The sequence below is a fragment of the Physeter macrocephalus genome, chromosome 11 (genome assembly GCF_002837175.3).
Source record: "Physeter macrocephalus isolate SW-GA chromosome 11, ASM283717v5, whole genome shotgun sequence".
Lineage (NCBI taxonomy): Eukaryota > Metazoa > Chordata > Mammalia > Artiodactyla > Physeteridae > Physeter > Physeter macrocephalus.
The window spans coordinates 41,079,443-41,097,270 of record NC_041224.1 but is presented as its reverse complement, the minus strand read 5'-3'; the positions used below and the strand labels follow the sequence as shown (position 1 = coordinate 41,097,270).

General features: G+C 41.3%; 1 protein-coding gene and 1 pseudogene across 1 annotated transcript in view; one reads left to right on the top strand and one right to left on the bottom strand.

Annotated features, from left to right (window-relative positions):
- Positions 1-1,144, bottom strand: part of LOC114487050 (6-phosphogluconolactonase-like) — a 2,739-nt pseudogene extending 1,595 nt beyond the window's left edge.
- ADAMTSL3 (ADAMTS like 3) overlaps positions 1-17,828 on the top strand; it is a 347,006-nt gene that overhangs the window by 3,417 nt on the left and 325,761 nt on the right.

The window sequence follows — 17,828 nt, the reverse complement described above, 5'->3', positions numbered from 1 at the left end:
GGGCGGTTAATAGTGATCACCTGGTTGGCCTCCTCCACAGGCAGCGGGGGGTTAATAGTGATCACCTGGTTGGTGGGGCCGGGCAGTGTGGAGAGCAGGTGGGGCCGCTGAAGGCCACCAGTGCTCTCGCAGTGCTCCAAGCGTATGTCGGAGAAGCCCAGCGTCCAGTGGGCAAAGCCGGCAGGCCCTGTGGAGGCAGTGGCGGCGGGCAGCTCGTGGGCCCGCGTCGATTCGAGGCTGCCACCAGACAGACTGAGCACCAATCGGCCTTGGCCCCACGCCAGGCGCTGCGCCACCAGTTGTGCCAGCGACGGACCCAGCTCCTGTGGGCTCGAGAAGACCAGGAAGAGGCCGCCAGTGCGCCTGCGCTGCAGTCTTTTCTTCAGCATCCTGTCTTTCCCACCAGCTCAGGGGGACCCAGCTCAAGCATCGCATCCTCATTTACCCACTGGACAGACTCAAACAAATGGAGCTAGCGTTGCCTGATAGACAATAGGGAATGGCGGAGACTGTGGCAAAGTTGATGCTACATGCTCCATCTATTAAGAGCAACCTCTACTCAACTCCAGCTGATCATTGCCAAGTGAGAATGCAAACTCAGGATTGCTGGATTGTACTATTTTGCAAGATAGCTGGTTATCCAGACTTCCTATGCTATCTCTCAGTTGTTAAAGCATTGAAAGCCAGACATATATATTTGTAGACTAGATTCAGCCAAGCACTTTGTACCCCCAGATCTAAAGGTGCAGAGCACATCTTAGTATTGTGTCCTGAGGTATGCTGCTAGCCCATACCGTACCTTCTGTGAATTAGAACATGCTGGTCCATACGGTATCTTGTGTGAATTAAAGCAAGGCAACCCCTCCTTGCACTTGTAACTTCTTATTACATGGTTTGGTGGCCTCTGTACTCCCAGGGCTGGCAAAGGGCCTGGCACGTAATAAGGGCTCTAACGTCTATTAGATGAGCATACACACATATATAAAGAGATACACCCTGGGATAGATTAATCAGACTTCTTTGCTTCTCATTTCACTCTTGTACTTAGTGTTTCTAAGGCCTCTTTCAGCTCCAGTGTCCCATGATTTCGGTGACTCATGCAGAGCTGGTTAGTGAGGTACATCTCCCCCATTGTTCATTTTATTGGTGCTACCCCATATTCGCATTTCAAGAGATAGCTTTTATTAGAACAAATGTTAATATTTTCAGGGTAACTTTAGGATTTCTGTGGTCAGCGAGGTGTAGTGTTGGGGCAAAAGGATGGAGACTTGCTTTTCCATCCCATCAGCAGATCTGAAACAGGCTGTGAGAGCTCCAGGGATTTGTTCCTGGTCAAATGAGGCTGAGGCTTCAAGGCACAGAGTTTCATTTTGCCTTCTTCCACCCTATAAAATTTAAATGTGTTTTGAGGCAATCTGTTGACCTTTGGCCAAGGGCAGTGTTTGCTCAGCTTCAATCACGCACTGACCTCTTTTGGATTTTTCCATATCTTTGTGCTGCTGCAGTGTTGTTTCCATGTATGGGGCAGTGTGCACGGAAGGCTGTAAACGGAGATTTCAGGCCAGCGGGCTTCATCATCCACAGCATCAGCTGTTGGAATCCCAGCTCCACCACTTCAAGGCCTGTTATACAAACATCTCTGCATCTCAGTGTCCACATTTGTAGAGAAGGCGTGTCTACCTCATAGAATTTTCTGGAGGAGTTAATCCATTGTGAAGAGGAAAAAAGTAACAAACAAAATGAAAACTGTCTGGCATGTAGTAAGTGTACTAAGTAAGTGCTGTGGCTGTATTAACCCTTTGAAACAAGCGAGATGCCTGTGATTTCTGCTGGGGATGTGGCTGGTCCCATCATGGGGCCTGGAGAATGTTCTAGTGAAGGCTAAGTCAGTTTGGGGCGCCCAAGGGTTGGACACTTGGTTATCTCCCTAGGGTCAGCCTGAGTTTGAGTCAAAGCTGCTTCTCCGAGGTATCTTGGGATTTGGGTGTTTGGGGGGCCCTTGGGGTCTTCTTTGGTCTCTCCCCTTCCTTATAAGTGCTGCCACCAGGAGGCTGGTGGAGAGTTAATAGCCGTGTGAGGCTGAGCTGCAAGGAGCAAGGAGTGTGCCAACTCATTTAATAAAAACTAGATTTTCTTTATTAAATCAGCTAAAACTGAAACCTTTATATTCACTGGCCACAAATAATTGTGATAGATTGCAGAGCAAGCCATGAGGTCAGCATTCTTGTGTTTTTCTAACTCGTTCTTGACTGTTTCTGGAGGAGCTCACCGTTTCACTCACTCAGGCAGCTGGAAAGGCCTCCCATCTTCCGGTTACACCCTGGCCCTGGAAGCTTCCTGTTGCTCTGGGCTTGCTCCTTAGGGACCCTGATCTTCCCTGAGAAGACAGGCGCTGCTGTTCCACCTCTCTCTTCCAGCCTTCTTCATTGAGAAGTCTCAACTTGGGGGGATACAAATATGGAGCAAATCATGGGCTCCAGCCATGCTTTGCCAAATCCATTCCATTTCCATGCCTCCATGCAGTCTTGGGCAGATTCACTTTCATTTATTAAAAGTCCAGTCCAATTTAAAATTTTGATTCCCTGCTTGATTTAAATCTCATCTCCCTTCTGTCTAGTCTAGCCTTGACACGTAGCTCCAGGTACCTGAAGTGGGGTGGTACTGTGGTCCATTCTCTTCTCACCTCAACCAGTGGTAAGGACTGGTGTGGGGCTCTTTCTTCCTTTTAGTTTTTCTCGGTCCAGCTTTCCTGGGGTTGGGAGCAAGGAGAGGGGATGGGGAGAAGGGCAAACAGCTCTTGACTTAACTGGATGCCTCTCTCTGGTAGTTGTCACTGTCTCTCTAGCTCTCGTTGACTCTCTGCCCTCTGGGTAGCACATGTAAATTCTTCAGAGGGCTCTGCAGGACCTGCCTTTCCTGAAGCAGGAGGTCCAGCTCCAGCTTGCCTCATGCTGCTGGGATCTTCTTGCCTCCAGGCAACCCTGTTGGGTGGGGTGCTGGCAGGATGGTTTAAACCCGGTTCCTTTGGTGTTGTCCACTTAATCCACAGGAAGTGCTCACATCCTTGCTGTGCAGTTGGTGGGGGTATGGGATGCTCCAGCGCTGGCTCCTCTCTCCATCCTGCCAACTCCCTTCAGTTCTCTGGTCCTTGCTCTGCTAGGACAGATCAGTGGATCCAGTCTAAGCTCATGCCTATCTGGAGAGTGGATCACCAGTCTCTCCTTGCAGGCATCCCCAATCTCAATGAGTGATGCTTTTTTTCATGCAATACATCTCAGTCCTCCTTCTTAGAGGGGAAGGAGTGAGGTGGTAGCTGGTATCCCTTCTTAGGGAGCTCTAAGGGAGAGGTCACCTTATGTTGGTAGCCCTCTTTAGAATGTGCGTACTTAGCTCCTCTTTATCATGAGCTTTGCCCCCTAAATTCCAATGTTTTGGCATTGGGAAGGGTCAATATCTTGATACTAAAACTAGACATGTTGGTTCTAGTCCTAGGGCCATACTAGTCTTGGTGGTAGTTCTGGTCTCTGATTTCACTGGTTCTGGTCTGATGTTTTAAATATTGTTACGTTAGGTGGTTCTGGTCTCAGAGGTTCTCTCCGGCATTGTTTTTGGTCTTGTCGCTGTTTCTGATCTTAATCATTATGGTTTTCATCTGTCCTGTGGTTGGGAATGGTTCTGGTCTCAGTGATTCTGGATATTTTGGTGGTTCTGGTCTTGGTGGTATTTTTGTCTCCGTGGCTGTCACCATGGTGGAAGCTCCAGTATTAGTAGTTCATGTCTTGGTGTTGGCTGTGGTCTTGGTGGCAGTTCTCCCCCTGTGACACCACCAACATTAATCCCAACATTTGCTTTCACTCCATCTCCTTTAAATCAGAAGTCAGAATCCACACTTGGGTGTTTGTTGTGAGTTACAGAAATCCCCTGCCTCCTCCAAACCACTCTTCTGACCCAGGAGAAGGAGGTGGCAGATTCAGTCTGAGATAGTGGCCTGTGTCAGTTCCCTCTTGACTGAATCGGGTCCTCCATGAGCCTTGGTTAGAGATCCGTAACACTTGGATTCACCCTTTACAATAGCTTCTTATGATATCAATTAATTTGTGGTAGGAACTTTTGTTTTTTCATCCTTTTCATCTGTTTCTCTCTTTGTTCTCATATGCATGATCGCCATATCTTCTGATCATCCTTCCACAGAACTCTCCAGGCGAGTTCTGTGACACTTCTCCTGCTGTTCCCCATGCAGGGAAGACGTTTAAGAGAATAACAATCAATTGATTGAGCTCATTGTCATCACTTGACACTCTGTGTCTAGAGGCCCTGACCGCTAGCAGATAAATTATGCAAATAAACCATTTAAATTGTAGAAAAATTGGGAGCTTTTCTGGTGGCGCAGTGGTTAAGAATCCACCTGCCAATGTAGGGGACACGGGTTCGAGCCCTGGTCCGGGAAGATCCCACATGCCACAGAGCAACTAAGCCCGTGTGTCACTGCGACTGAGCCTGCACTCTAGAGCCCACAAGCCACAACTACTGAGCCCGCGTGCCACAACTACTGAAGCCCGTGTATCTAGAGCCTGTGCTCTGCAACAAGAGAAGCCACTGCAGTGCGAAGCCCTGCACTGCAACAAAGAGTAGCCACCACTCGCTGCAACTAGAGAAAGCCCACACGCAGCAACAAAGACCCAATGCAGCCAAAAATAAATAAAAATAAAATAAAAAAATTTATTTTAAAAATTGTAGAAAAATAGAAGACATAGATAAATGAAAGGAAAATCAGAATTCAAAAAATTGCCTTAATACGACCGCCCAGATAATAATTATTAATATTTTCATTTCCAGACTTTTAAAATACATAAATATGATATAAATATATGTATATGTTTAGATAAATGGAATCATGCTAAACATACTGTCTTATGCATCATTTTTTTTAGTCATTATGTCATGAACATCTTTCCACATATATAACTGCATTTTTGTTTGCAATGGCTGTGTTCATTGCACTTTTGGATATACCACAATACTGTAATTTGTTTAAATGCATTGTTTCATTACTGGACAGTTGGGTTGTTTCCAGGATGGTTTGTTCACTTCTGTTTGTTATCAGCCATCTGTAGTGAACTTTGTATACTCACATTTCTGATCACTTATTTGAATAGTGCCTTAAAATAATTTTTTCTTAGTGGAATATGCTTTGCTACACACTTGGTAGACATTGTGGCCTTCTTCCTCTTCCCCCTGTTTTATTTTGGGTAGAGTTTTCCAGCACTCTGGGTTTTATATTATAAATGGACTTCCTGTGTGACTGCATCCTCTACAGTGATCTTGGCTGCGTATTCCAAACTGAGTCTAACACCAAAGGTGGAGTCCGAGAAGAAAGACCTAAACTTGTCCTGGAGGCAGACTCCACCTTATTACCAAGTTGCCGGAGTTACCGGATAGTTACAGAGTCATTGCCTAGAGCTGGTGAGAATCCAGTGGGAGAATGAATGGGAGCTCGTCTGTGACACCTGCACGCCCTTTTCTCTTCTACCTCTCTGACCTTTCCATCTCAGGCTCTTTTATTGGCTCGTCTCTGGCTCTCTTTTTTTTTTTTTTTTTTTTTTTTGCAGTACGCGTGCCTCTCACTGCTGTTCCCGGACCGGGGCACGAACCCGTGTCCCCTGAATCGGCAGGCGGACTCTCAACCACTGCGCCACCAGGGAAGCCCTCTGGTTTTCTTTAAAAGCTGCTTTATTCCAGAGCTCTGCCCTTTGCCCTCTTCTTTCTCTCTCCACGTGCTCTCCCCAGGCAGCCTCCATCACTCTGCTGGTTCCCTCTCCAGAAGCTCCTGCCTGGGGTTTTCACCGGAGGACCCAGGTCTCATAATGATTCAGGCTTTCACATTTAGGCTTTTGATGTTCTCTTCAAATAGGATTATATATATGTTGAAAAGATAAAAAAACTGTCTATTATTTTACATCAACTGTTAAATGTAAACATTGAAAATAAAACACAATTTTGATAGCTTAGTTTGGGCCTTCCTCCCTCCCTCTCTCTCTCTTTTTCTTTCTTTCTCTCTCTCTCCCTCCCTTCCTTCCTTCCTTCCTTCCCTTCTTTCTTCTCGGTAACCTCACTAAAATGGAAGACACCCAGTATCTCTGAGAGGTTTCTGTCAGCCTCTTCCATGAGCTGCAGATCAGTATATCTGTGAGCTGCTACTTACCTCCACCAGGATATTCCTTGAGGGCCTCAGGCACAATATCTCCTAAATGGAAAGCCTCACCACCCACCCAGCTCGGTCTCAGTGCCTGGATTCTCCATCTTCTAGTCATTTGACCCAGAATCCTGGGGCCACTCTAGATGCCTTCTTCTCTGTTGCCCTTTCCCTGTACCCATCCGGCCACTAACTTCCATTTGTTCCATCTCAGAAATGTCTCTTAGCGACTTCCCTGGTGGTCCAGTGGTTAAGACTTCACCTTCCAATGCAGGGGATGCGGGTTCGATCCCTGGTCAGGGAGCTAAGAATCCCACATGCCTTGCGGCCAAAAAAACCCAAAACATAAAACAGAAGAAAACTGTAACAAATTCAATAAAGACTTAAAAAAAAAAAAAAGAAAGAAATGTCTCTTCAATCTGTTTTGTCCTCTTTGTGTCCACTGACACTGTATGTTTGAAGAGTAAGGTATTTGACAGCATGGGGTATGAAATAAGGATGAACAAAGATAGTTTGTGGCTACACTGGGGAGGACCTTGCCGAGCACACTAAATAAATAAATGATAAAGAGGACTTGATTCAGTGGGCAGCATGGAGTCCTGTGGGCGTTGACCAGGAGGTGATGGGAGACACCAGTAAGACTCCATTGGACCACTGGGAACACACTTGAGTGAAAGATACTCGGGATGCCGCTGGCACCAGTGCAGGTTGGGACTGATGAGAACTTCAGCTCAGTTCACAAGAGAGCATGGGGCTGTGGCGGGGGGGAGTAGTTCTCAACAAGAGGATGTGATTATGGGCACCATTTTAGAACCTGAAGGGATAGAACTTGACAAGTGATTATGTGGGACTGAGAGAGAAAGAGGGAAGAATTGAAGTAGGTTCTGAGCTAGTTTTAGGGACACACGAAGGTGAAAATTCACCCTGATCTTGTGAAATTGTCAGTTATGTTTGAGAGAGTAGTTTCAGGGGAAGCTGTGGATTGCAAAATGTGAGGAACTGAATAAGCCTCTTTAATAAGTTGTGCTGGGAAAATTGGACAGTTACATGTAAAAGAATGAAATTAGAACACTCCCTAACACCATACACAAAAATAAACTCAAAATGGATTAGAGACTTAAATGTAAGGCCAGACACTATAAAACTCTTAGGGGAAAACAGGCAGAACACTCTATGACATAAATCACAGCAAGATCACCTCCTAAAGAAACAGAAATAAAACCAAAAATAAACAAATTGGACCTAATGAAACTTAGAAGCTTTTGCACAGCAAAGGAAACCATAAACAAGACGAGAAGACAACCCTCAGAATGGGAGAAAATATTTGCAAACGAAGCAACTGACAAAGGATTAATCTCCAAAATATACAAGTAGCTCATGCAGCTCAGTATCAAAAAAACAACCCAATCCAAAAATGGGCAGAAGATGTAAATAGACATTTCTCCAAAGAAGATATACAGATGGCAAACAGACAAATGAAAGGATGTTCAACATCACTAATCATTAGAAAAATGCAAATCAAAACCACAGTGAGGTATCACCTCACACCGGTCAGAATGACCATCATCACAAAATCTACAAACAATGCTTGAGAGGGTGTGGAGAAAAGGGCACCCTCTTGCACTGTTGGTGGGAATGTAAATTGATACAGCCACTGTGGAGAACAGTATGGAGGTTCCTTAAAAACCTAAAAATAGAACTACCATACAACCCAGCAATCCCACTACTGGGCATATACCCAGAGAAAACCATAATTCAAAAAGAGACATGCACCACAATGTTCATTGCAGCACTGTTTACAGTAGCCAGGACATGGAAGCAACCTTAGTGTCCATCGACAGATGAATGGATAAAGAAGATGTGGTGCATATATACAATGGAATATTACTCAGCCATAAAAAGAAACAAAATTGAGTTATTTGTAGTGAGGTGGGTGGACCTAGGGTGTGTCATACGGAGTGAAGTAAGTCAGAAAGAGAAAAACAGGTACCGTATGCTAACATATATATGGAATCTAAAAAAAAATGGTTCTGAAGAACCTAGGGCCAGGACAGGAATAAAGATGCAGATGTAGAGAATGGACTGGAGGACACAGGGAGGGGGAAGGGTAAGCTGGGACGAAGTGAGAGAGTAGCATTGACATATATGCACTACCAAATGTAAAGCAGATAGCTAGTGGGAAGAAGCTGCATAGCACAGGGAGATCAGCTCCGTGCTTTGTGACCACCTAGAGGGGTGGGATAGGGAGGGTGGGAGGGAGATGCAAGAGGGAGGGGATATGGGGATGTATTTATATGTATAGCTGATTCACTTTTTTATACAGCAGAAACTAACACAGCATTGTAAAGCAAATGTACTCCAATAAAGATGTTAAAAAACAAAAAGGAAATATGTAATACTCTTTGAGAAGGAAACAGGATCATTAGGAAGTTTCTTCTGAGCAAAGTGAACACTTCAGTATATATGCACTGCAAAGGGAGGCAGCCAGGAGAAAGGGAGGCATTAAAGATCCAGGAGGAGAAAAGCAATTGTATGCAGTTATTTCATAACAGAGAAAAAAAAAAGTAGGCAATGTTTCCCCTCTGCATTGCTAATGGATCCTAAAGCAGCAGAGCTAACATCTTTTGGAAACCACATTTCAAGGTTTATGATTGTGATTGCTCTCAGTTTATTTTTACAAAGATGCTAATTTCCATAAATAGCATGGAAGCATAAAGCAATTTCCTCTCCCAAGTATTTTATGCAATTACTTTCTGGAATTTGTCAGCACTGAACAGCTCCAGCTAATGTATGCTATAAATTATTGTGGTCAAATGCTCAGAAATTCATCTGTTCTCCAAGCCTTCATTTACAAATATAATAGCATGTTAATTTGAAAAAAATTTTTTTAAAGGATTACTCTATTTTATTAATAAAAACTCATTTATAGTATTAAAGGACTCTTTAAATTCTCTTCACTTTCTCTTTTGAAATTTCCATTTTCCCTCTGATTTAAAAACATAAACATATTCATTATAAAAAAATGTGGAAAACACAGGAAAGGACAAAGATGAAAAAAACCACCTTTCATTCTAACAGTTGTTAGGATTTTGTTGCGTACATTTCCAATATTCTTCTTAGAATATTGACATATATATGTATATTTTAAAAAGTGGTTACACTGTATTTTGATTATAACTTTGTAAAGATTTAACAGCATGAGGAATATTTCTACATGTCATTAAATTTTTTTATATTTATTATAGTATAATAATATTTAATGTCTTCATAGTATTGCATCATTTGGTGTGCTATATTTTATTAACTAATTCTTTTACTGCTGAACATTTAAGTTCATCAGTTTTTTGCTGTTGCAAATCATGCTGCTGTGAAAATATGTTTGCAGATCCATCTTTGCTCACATTTATGATTATTTCCTTTGAATACATTTCTAGGAAAATGTATTTATTGAAGCATAATCTTGGGGTCAAAAGCTATGTGTAGTTTTAAGACCTTTGATTTATACTATCAAGTTGCCTTTCAGAAAGCGTCTAGTTGCCTTTCAGAAAGCGTCTATCAATGTGTACTCTTTGCAATAGTTGGCAATGTAAGATTTAAGGAAATCTTAGTAGTGAGAGATTCTTAAAAATACTTTTGGGCCATTTGTATTACTGCTTTTGTGCATGGTCTCCTTGAGACATTAGAAATAGAATAAAAGATTTTATCTTCATATTTTTGCCTATTTTTCTACTGAGAATTTCTCATTAATTTGTATGTGGCTTTTTATATGTAAAGAATATGAGTCTTTTGTCTTTAATATGCTGCAAATAATTTCCTCATTTTGTCATTAATATTTTAATTTTATTTATGTTTTTGATAAACTGACATTTAAAATTTTCAAGTTGCCTACTCTAGGAGTCTCAATTTTAGAATTCTTTGCCTTTGCATCATGCTTAGAAATAACCTCATACTGAGAGAAAGTAGGTGTAATCTATGTTTTCTTCTAGTCTTATATTTCTTTTTAAACATTAAAATTTCTGTCAGTTACTTCCTGTGCTAATATCATACTTTTAAAGTTCTTATAGCTTTGTAATGTGTTTAGTATCTACTAAGGCATGATTTTTCTCTTCAATATTATAGTTTTGACCAGTCCAGAAGGTCTTTAAAGTTATTTTGGCAAGTTCCAAGAACAAAAATCCTGTTGTTTTCAATGGCAATGACATAATGGAGGTGTAACAAGTTCCTTCCCTTAAAACTATATAAAACAAACAAACAGCAACAGAAAGAATGAAGTTTATCTCCAGTAAAACAAGGAGATGGTACCTGTTTGTAAACACGAACTCTGAAGTACTGTTTTCTGAGTACTGTGAAATCTAGACCTGGGTGAGAGAGGACCCTGCAGGCTGACATGTGTCTCCTTGCGTTCTGAGCAGGACAGAGGTTTCCCTAATGATGACTGTCACAAATTGTGCCTATCTAGTAAACTTTTGGTAAGAAGAGTGAAATTGGGGGCCTTGATGGGACACAAAAATAAGTGGGTATTGTCCCCAGAGAGGCCTGGTTTGACACCAAAAATGGCAAGGGACATAGAGTTGAAGGGGAAAATTGCTGACACAGAATTTTTATCATCTAATTGTACAACATAACCTCCTACAGGGAGAGACCACAGAAGGTGGAGTGGGATAATGTAGGGAGGAAGAAAACAGCACTTTTCTGACCAAAATGCTGTGGAGTAAGGGGGTTTCTCGAGAAACATGCAGTGGAATAAGAGCGCATGCAGTGGAATAAGCAACTGGGGACATGCTAGACAGAGTGGGTCTCCTATAAGATGAAGTAGAAAACAAACATACACGTGATTATAGAAAAATGGTAACAAAGGAGATCTAACATACGTTAATATTTCTTGAAAAGAACAGGAAAAAATTCAACAATATAATCAAAGAAAACTTTTCCCAGTCTTTTTCTTCAGGTCTTTGTCAATATTGATTCTGTATTTTTTGTCCTTGAGTATTACTGAAGAGAACTCTGGCCAATCTGATTTTTAACCCTTGTATGTGCCTCACTTTGTCTGCCATGATGCGTACATGATTTCTTCCTTATTCCAAAGTCCATATTTTCATCTGGGCATAATGTAAATAATTTTTAATCTTCATAAGCATGTGTGCATTTGTTTCCAGAAAGGTTTTTTAATGTGCCTCAAATCTGTAATGTTTTTACAACTTTTGCCATTTTTTTCCTAAGCTTTTTCTGTTGCCTTAAAATGTTTTCTTTAAATTCTTGTATTTCTTCCTGAACTTTTAAAAAGCAGGATCAGGTTGTTTATAATTTATTTGTGATTTTTTTGGAGTAATTTATCTAGAGATATGTGTTCATTGATTGCATTTTGCTTATGTTTGTTTCTGTTTTTAAAAATTTGTATGCATTGATCTTGTGAGGGTTCTGTTCTGATAGGGATCCTCTTTTTAATGGGGCTCTGCTCCAGAGACGTAACGTGTTCATTGATTGCATTTTGCTTATGTTTGTTTCTATTTTTAAAAATTTGTATGCATTGATCTTGTGAGGGTTCTGTTCTGATAGGGATCCTCTTTTTAATGGGGCTCTGCTCCATGGGTCTCTCATCCTTCTTCTTAGACGAGCAGGCTGAGAAGAACATGTTCTTCTCATGGTGATAAAAAAGACACATGAGAGCAAGTCCAAAGGCATAAGGGTCTTTCTTATGCAGTCTGCTTGTGTCATTTCTGTAAAACCCCACTGGCTGAAGCAACTCACATAGCTGAAGACACAGTCAGAGGTAGGGACAGAGCAGGTTGTATGGCCAAGTCCAAAATTATTGGGGTGGGCTGGATAAAGAAGATGTGGTACATATATACAATGGAATATTACTCAGCCATAAAAAGGAACGAAATAGTGCCATTTGCAGAGATGTGGATAGACCTTAGAGAGTGTCATACAGAGTGAAGTAAGTCAGAAAGAGAAAAACAAATATCATATAATATCACTTGTATGTGGAATCTAGAAGAATGGTACGGATGAACTTATTTGCAAAGCAGAAATAGAGATACAGATGTAGAGAACACACTTACGGATACCAAAGGGGGGAGGGGCGTGGGATGAATTGGGAGAATGGGATTGACATATATACACTGCTACATATAAAATAGGTAACTAATGAGAACCTGCTGTATAGCACAGGGAACTCTACTCAGTGCTCTGTGGTGACCTAAATGGGAAGGAAATCTAAAAAAGAGGGGATATGTGTATACGTATAACTGATTCATTTTGCTATACAGCAGAAAGTAACACAACATTGTGAAGCAACTATATATGCCAATAAAAACTGATTAAAAAATTTGAAAAATAAAACTGACTAAATTATAAGCCTCCCCCCAAAGAACCCTCACAAAATTATTGGGGTGGGCAAGTATGCTCCTCCCCTAGAGATCATATGTATGTGTGGGGTGAGGGGTAGGAGTGAATATTTTTGAATAATTAATCTACTCTAATCTGGCAAAGCCAGGTTTTTCAATGAGGCAGTATAGCTCCAGAGAGCATAGTTTAGTTGCTACACTCACACCACCATCACAAACTAACATTACTGATTTGGGAATAGTCAGCACTAACGAGGAATTGTAGCCAAGTCTCACCTCGTGATGTGAAGCCAGCTTTACTTCATGAGATAGGTGTTCCTCTTGGATAGGGAGGCTATGATACCTTCCTTCCCATCTTACTCATAATTTTAACTCTAGCCTTAAATCTTAGTCTGTGGCAAGTAGAAGTCTAGAAATTGATTCCTCTCAATCCCCTAGTTCAGTGTTACTTCAGCTTTTTGACTGAAAAAACCCACAGGGGGAAGTGCATTTTACATCATGACTCAATGGATGTACATATCTATGCATTCATATTTTTGGAACAAAAGTTTCCAGAAACAATGCTAATTCTTTCCATGAGTGGTTCACTGTGATACCTGTTTTTATATCCACTCCATTCCAGTTGATTCTATGACAAAATGACTGGTTAAGACCCAATTAATTTCATCACCTACTCATGGGCTATATTTACAGTTTGAAAAAAACACTGCCCTAGTTGATAGACCCCATTCTCCATCGACTTTTGTGTATGTTGATTTTCCTCCTCTGATATTTGGCTGGAGGGAGGGGGTTGATAAATGAGGCTCCTAGCACAGCTTCCAAATTCTGATTGGCCATCACCTAGTGTAGCTCTGCTTTCCTGGGGCGCTTTGTTCCGCCACGGAACCAACTACTGCCAAGAGTGTCCATTTAAAGCTACAATTTCCAATATGCTTGGTCACTAGGATTCTTCAGAGCTATCTAGATTATCATATTCTTTTACTTGTATGACCTGCTAACATGATGAATCATATTAATAGGTTTTCTAATATTGAATCATCCTTGTGTTCCCGGCATTAACTGTTCTTGGCTATGATATACTGTCTTTTTAATATTCAGCTGGATTTGGCTTGCAAATATTTTGTTGAAAAGTACTACATCTGTATTCATAAGTAATGTTGGTTGGTACTATATTTTCCAGGTTTTTAATATAAAAATTTTTGTTAACTTTATAAAATGGATTGAAACATCTTCCATCTTTTTCGCTTTTCTGGATCAGTTTAGCACAGGGATAAGCTATTCTTTGAAGGTTTGAAAGTAAAATAAATAGTAAAATTTTACCTTGATAGTAAAAATAAATGGGGCCCAGAACATTTTGGGGCAAGTGATTCTTGGACAACTTTTAAAAACTTTTTATATGATTATTGGATTATTCAGGTTTTTCCCGCTTCTTTAATCAATTTTGGTAATTAACCTTTTCCTAGAAACCTTCTATGCAATCAAAATTTAAAAATTTGGTAGGACAGCAAAGGGGAGTATTTTGTAATTTTTCAAACTTTTTAAAATTATTTTGCTTTAATTTCTGATTTATTTTTCTTGAGAGTATGCAGAAAGTTTTGTTTTTAAATGCTCAATTTTATGACTGTTGCAAGGATATTTAACAGTTTGACATTTTTCTGAATTTCCATGGATAATGGACAATACATTTTATTCTCTGTATTAAGGAATGTTGTTCTCGTATCCCCTCTCTCTTTCTTCATTGTTCCTTTCTGTCTACTCACTCCCCACACTAATTCCTATTTAGTTCTAGGGGGGAACAGTCTATCTCTTTTTTTTTTTTCCCCTTGGCTATTACTGATCTTTGTCTTCAGGAACTTAGCCACTTCTTGTCCAGCTGGTTTTTGTAAACAGAGGTGGTTCTCTCCTTAAGAGGAATAATAGGTCCAGGTGTTGGGTAAGATTGAACTAAGTTTCCCCATTTTCTGACCTTGCCTCTGGGTTGTTTTTTTAGTTTTTCCAATAGGATCAATAATGAAATCTTCAACATTTTTATACACATATATTTTTCTTTATTACCAAGTTGTGCCAGTTCACACTCCCGCTAGTAGCCCGGGAGAGTGCCCTTCTCTTGGTGGTGCTCAGTGGAATCTGGGGGACGAGACTCCAGGTGAGATTGGCAAGGAGAAAGCACTATCCAAATCCTCTGCGGGGGTGAAGGCAGGGCCTGTGAAGACCCTCTTCCTGCTTGGTTTGATTCTCCATGAGGCTGGAGGATGACCTGCCCCTTTGCTGGGATGGAAGGTTGAAGCCAGCGGTGGAAAGGAGCCAGCCTGTACATGAGGGGCATGACTGTCTTTCTGGAGGAAGGGTTGCTCATTTGTTGGCAATAATTGTAGTCACCCTTCGCTGAGGTTGAGAGAGAAGAGAGGGGGGAATTTCTGGGATGGGCAGGGTGAAGCAGGTCCAAAGCCCTGTGGCTGCTCAAATGAAATTCCTTTCAGTGCAAACACTTCACACTGAGAGTGCAGAGCCTCCTTTCCATGGAGCAGTGGTTGGTAGGACACCAGCAACTATTGCTCCCTCCCCCGATGGCCCTCTGATGAAAGCAGGCCCTCCCAGGACCCCGGCCAGGCCTTTGCCTCGCTCCTCAGGACAGGCTTGATGGCGCTGCATCTCAGAGGTAGCCCAGTGGCTCTGAACTGACCTATAAGCCCTCCTTCCCATCCTTGGGAGGTCCAGCATGTGGCAGGCATCATTGTTCATGGCTTTGGGGGCGGAGCACTTGTGCTGCACACTCTGTAAACATTTTCTGGGATGCATTAGCAGCTTCCATTGTCAGAGCCAGGAAAACGTTTGGTGCATGGAGCGGGGAAGGAACACGTGGAGTGGCAGGCGGCCGTGCTCTGGCAGGCTCTGTTCAGTCCCTGATGTGGGGAGGCTGTTTACCTCGGTGGTGCCCACTATACATCTGGCTCTTGCCTGCTGGATCCTTAGTGAGGTACTTAGCAACCAGACACTTTTTTTTCTGCTTTTTAAAACTTTTTTATTTTTTTGTTTTTTAAATTAATTTTTATTGGAGTATAGTTGCTTTACAATGTTGTGTTAGTTTCTGCTGTACAGCAAAGTGAATCAGCTATACGTATACATATATCCCCTCTTTTTTGGATTTCCTTCCCATTTAGGTCACCACAGAGCATTGAGTAGAGTTCCCTGTGCTATACAGTAGGTTCTCATTAGTTACCTATTTTATACATAGTAGTGTATGTATGTCAGTCCCAATCTCCCAGTTCATCCCACCCCGCCGCCCTTACCCCCTTGGTAACTGTACGTTTGTTCTCTATGTCTGTGTGTCTATTTCTGCTTTGCAAATTTCATCTCTACCATTTTTCTAGATTCCACATATAAGTGATATTATGTGATATTTGTTTTTCTCTGTCTGACTTACTGCACTCTGTATGACAATCTCTAAGTCCATCCACATCTCTGCAAATGGCACTATTTCATTCCTTTTTATGGCTGAGTAATATTCCATTGTATATATGTACCACATCTTCTATATCTATTCCTCTGTCGATGGACATTTAGGAGCAACCAGATGCTTTGAAAGACAACTGAAACATATGGGGGGGTGGGAAGGGGAATAGCCCAACCCATGCTAGGGAATGAACCAGCCACACTTTATTATATAGTTAACTGATAAAAGTAATAGATAGGCACATACACTTATGTGTACACAGACAGAGCAGTACAGATGATCTGCTGATATAACCCTCAGTCTTTCCTCAGTGGGGCTTTGGTGAATCCCTTGACTGTGACAGGCCACGTGTCTCTGTCCTTTTTGGCCTCACTGCTGATTTGTTCCTATGTTGTCAGTTGATCTTCTTTGATGCCCACCCCAGGACACAAGGTGTATCAAGGAAGCCTTGGCTCCCAAGGTTCTTTCTTGGCCAGCACAGATAGATGTTGAGTTCTTTCCACTTCAGCAATTACCAAGGGAAGCTTGTCTTTCAAAAGACACATGGCACACAGGACATGGGTATCTTTTTTTTGACTGTCATGTGGAAGTACTCACTGAGCTCAGAGCTTTGTTGTGTAATATAAGACTGTGGGATTAGCACATAATTCTGAGATTCAGTGAATGAATCCATCAACTGACAATCACTGATGAGGTCAAGAAAGAAAGTGATCTTAATGAAAACTAATATGAGACTAGAGTTGGCAGTAATAGTGCAAATGGAGCCCTAATCTGTGTTCAATATTTATAATTCATAGATTCTTTTTTCATTGATAGTGAGTATATATAAAGGAGTTTTCACTTCTTTGGTATGTTAGAATTCCTTTTATGGGATATGTGGTTCATGAATATTTTCTCCTGGTCTATAGCTTGATTTTTATCATCTTATTAGCATCTTTTGCAGAACAAAATTTTAAATTTTGATAAAGTCCAACATCATTTTTTTCATTTGTGGATGATGGTGTTTGGTGTTATGGCTAAGAACTCTTTGCTAGGTCCTGAAGATTTTCTGCTCTGTTTTCTTCTAAATGTTTTATAGTTTTACAGTTAAGTTTGTGATCCATTTTGAATTAATTTTTGTATAAGGTGTAAGGTTAAGGTCAAGACTCAGTTTTGCCTGTGGATGTCCAATTGTTTCAGCATTAGAGCAAGACTGTCCTTCTTCCACTGAATTACTTTTTAAAAAATATTTATTTATTTATTTATTTATTTATTTATTTATTTATGGCTGCATTGGGTCTTCATTGCTGCGCACGGGCTTTCTCTAGTTGTGGCAAGCAAGGGCTACGCTTCGTTGCGTTGCAGGGGCTTCTCATTGTGGTGGCTTCTCTTTTTGTGGAGCACGGGGTCTAGGCGCACGGGCTTCAGTAGTTGTGGCACGTGGGCTCAGTAGTTGTGGCTCGCGGCTTCTAGAGCACAGGCTCAGTAGTGTGGCACATGGGCTTAGTTTCCCTGTGCTGGACCAGGGCTCGAACACATGTCCCCTACATTGGCAGGAGGATTCTTAACCACTGTGCCACCAGGGAAGTCCCACTGAATTACTTTTGCTTCTTTGTCAAAAATCAACTGGGAGTATTTCTGTGGTTCTATTTCTAGACACTTTATTTTGTTCACATTGAACTATGTGTTTACCCCTCCTCCAGCACCATGGTATCTTTATTACTGTAGCTATATAGTAAGTATTAAAATTGAGTACAATTATTCCTCTCACTTTACTCTTCCTTTATCAAAATTATTTTAGCTATTCTTTTGCTTTTTCATATAAACTTTTTTTTTTTTTTTTTTTTTTTTTTTT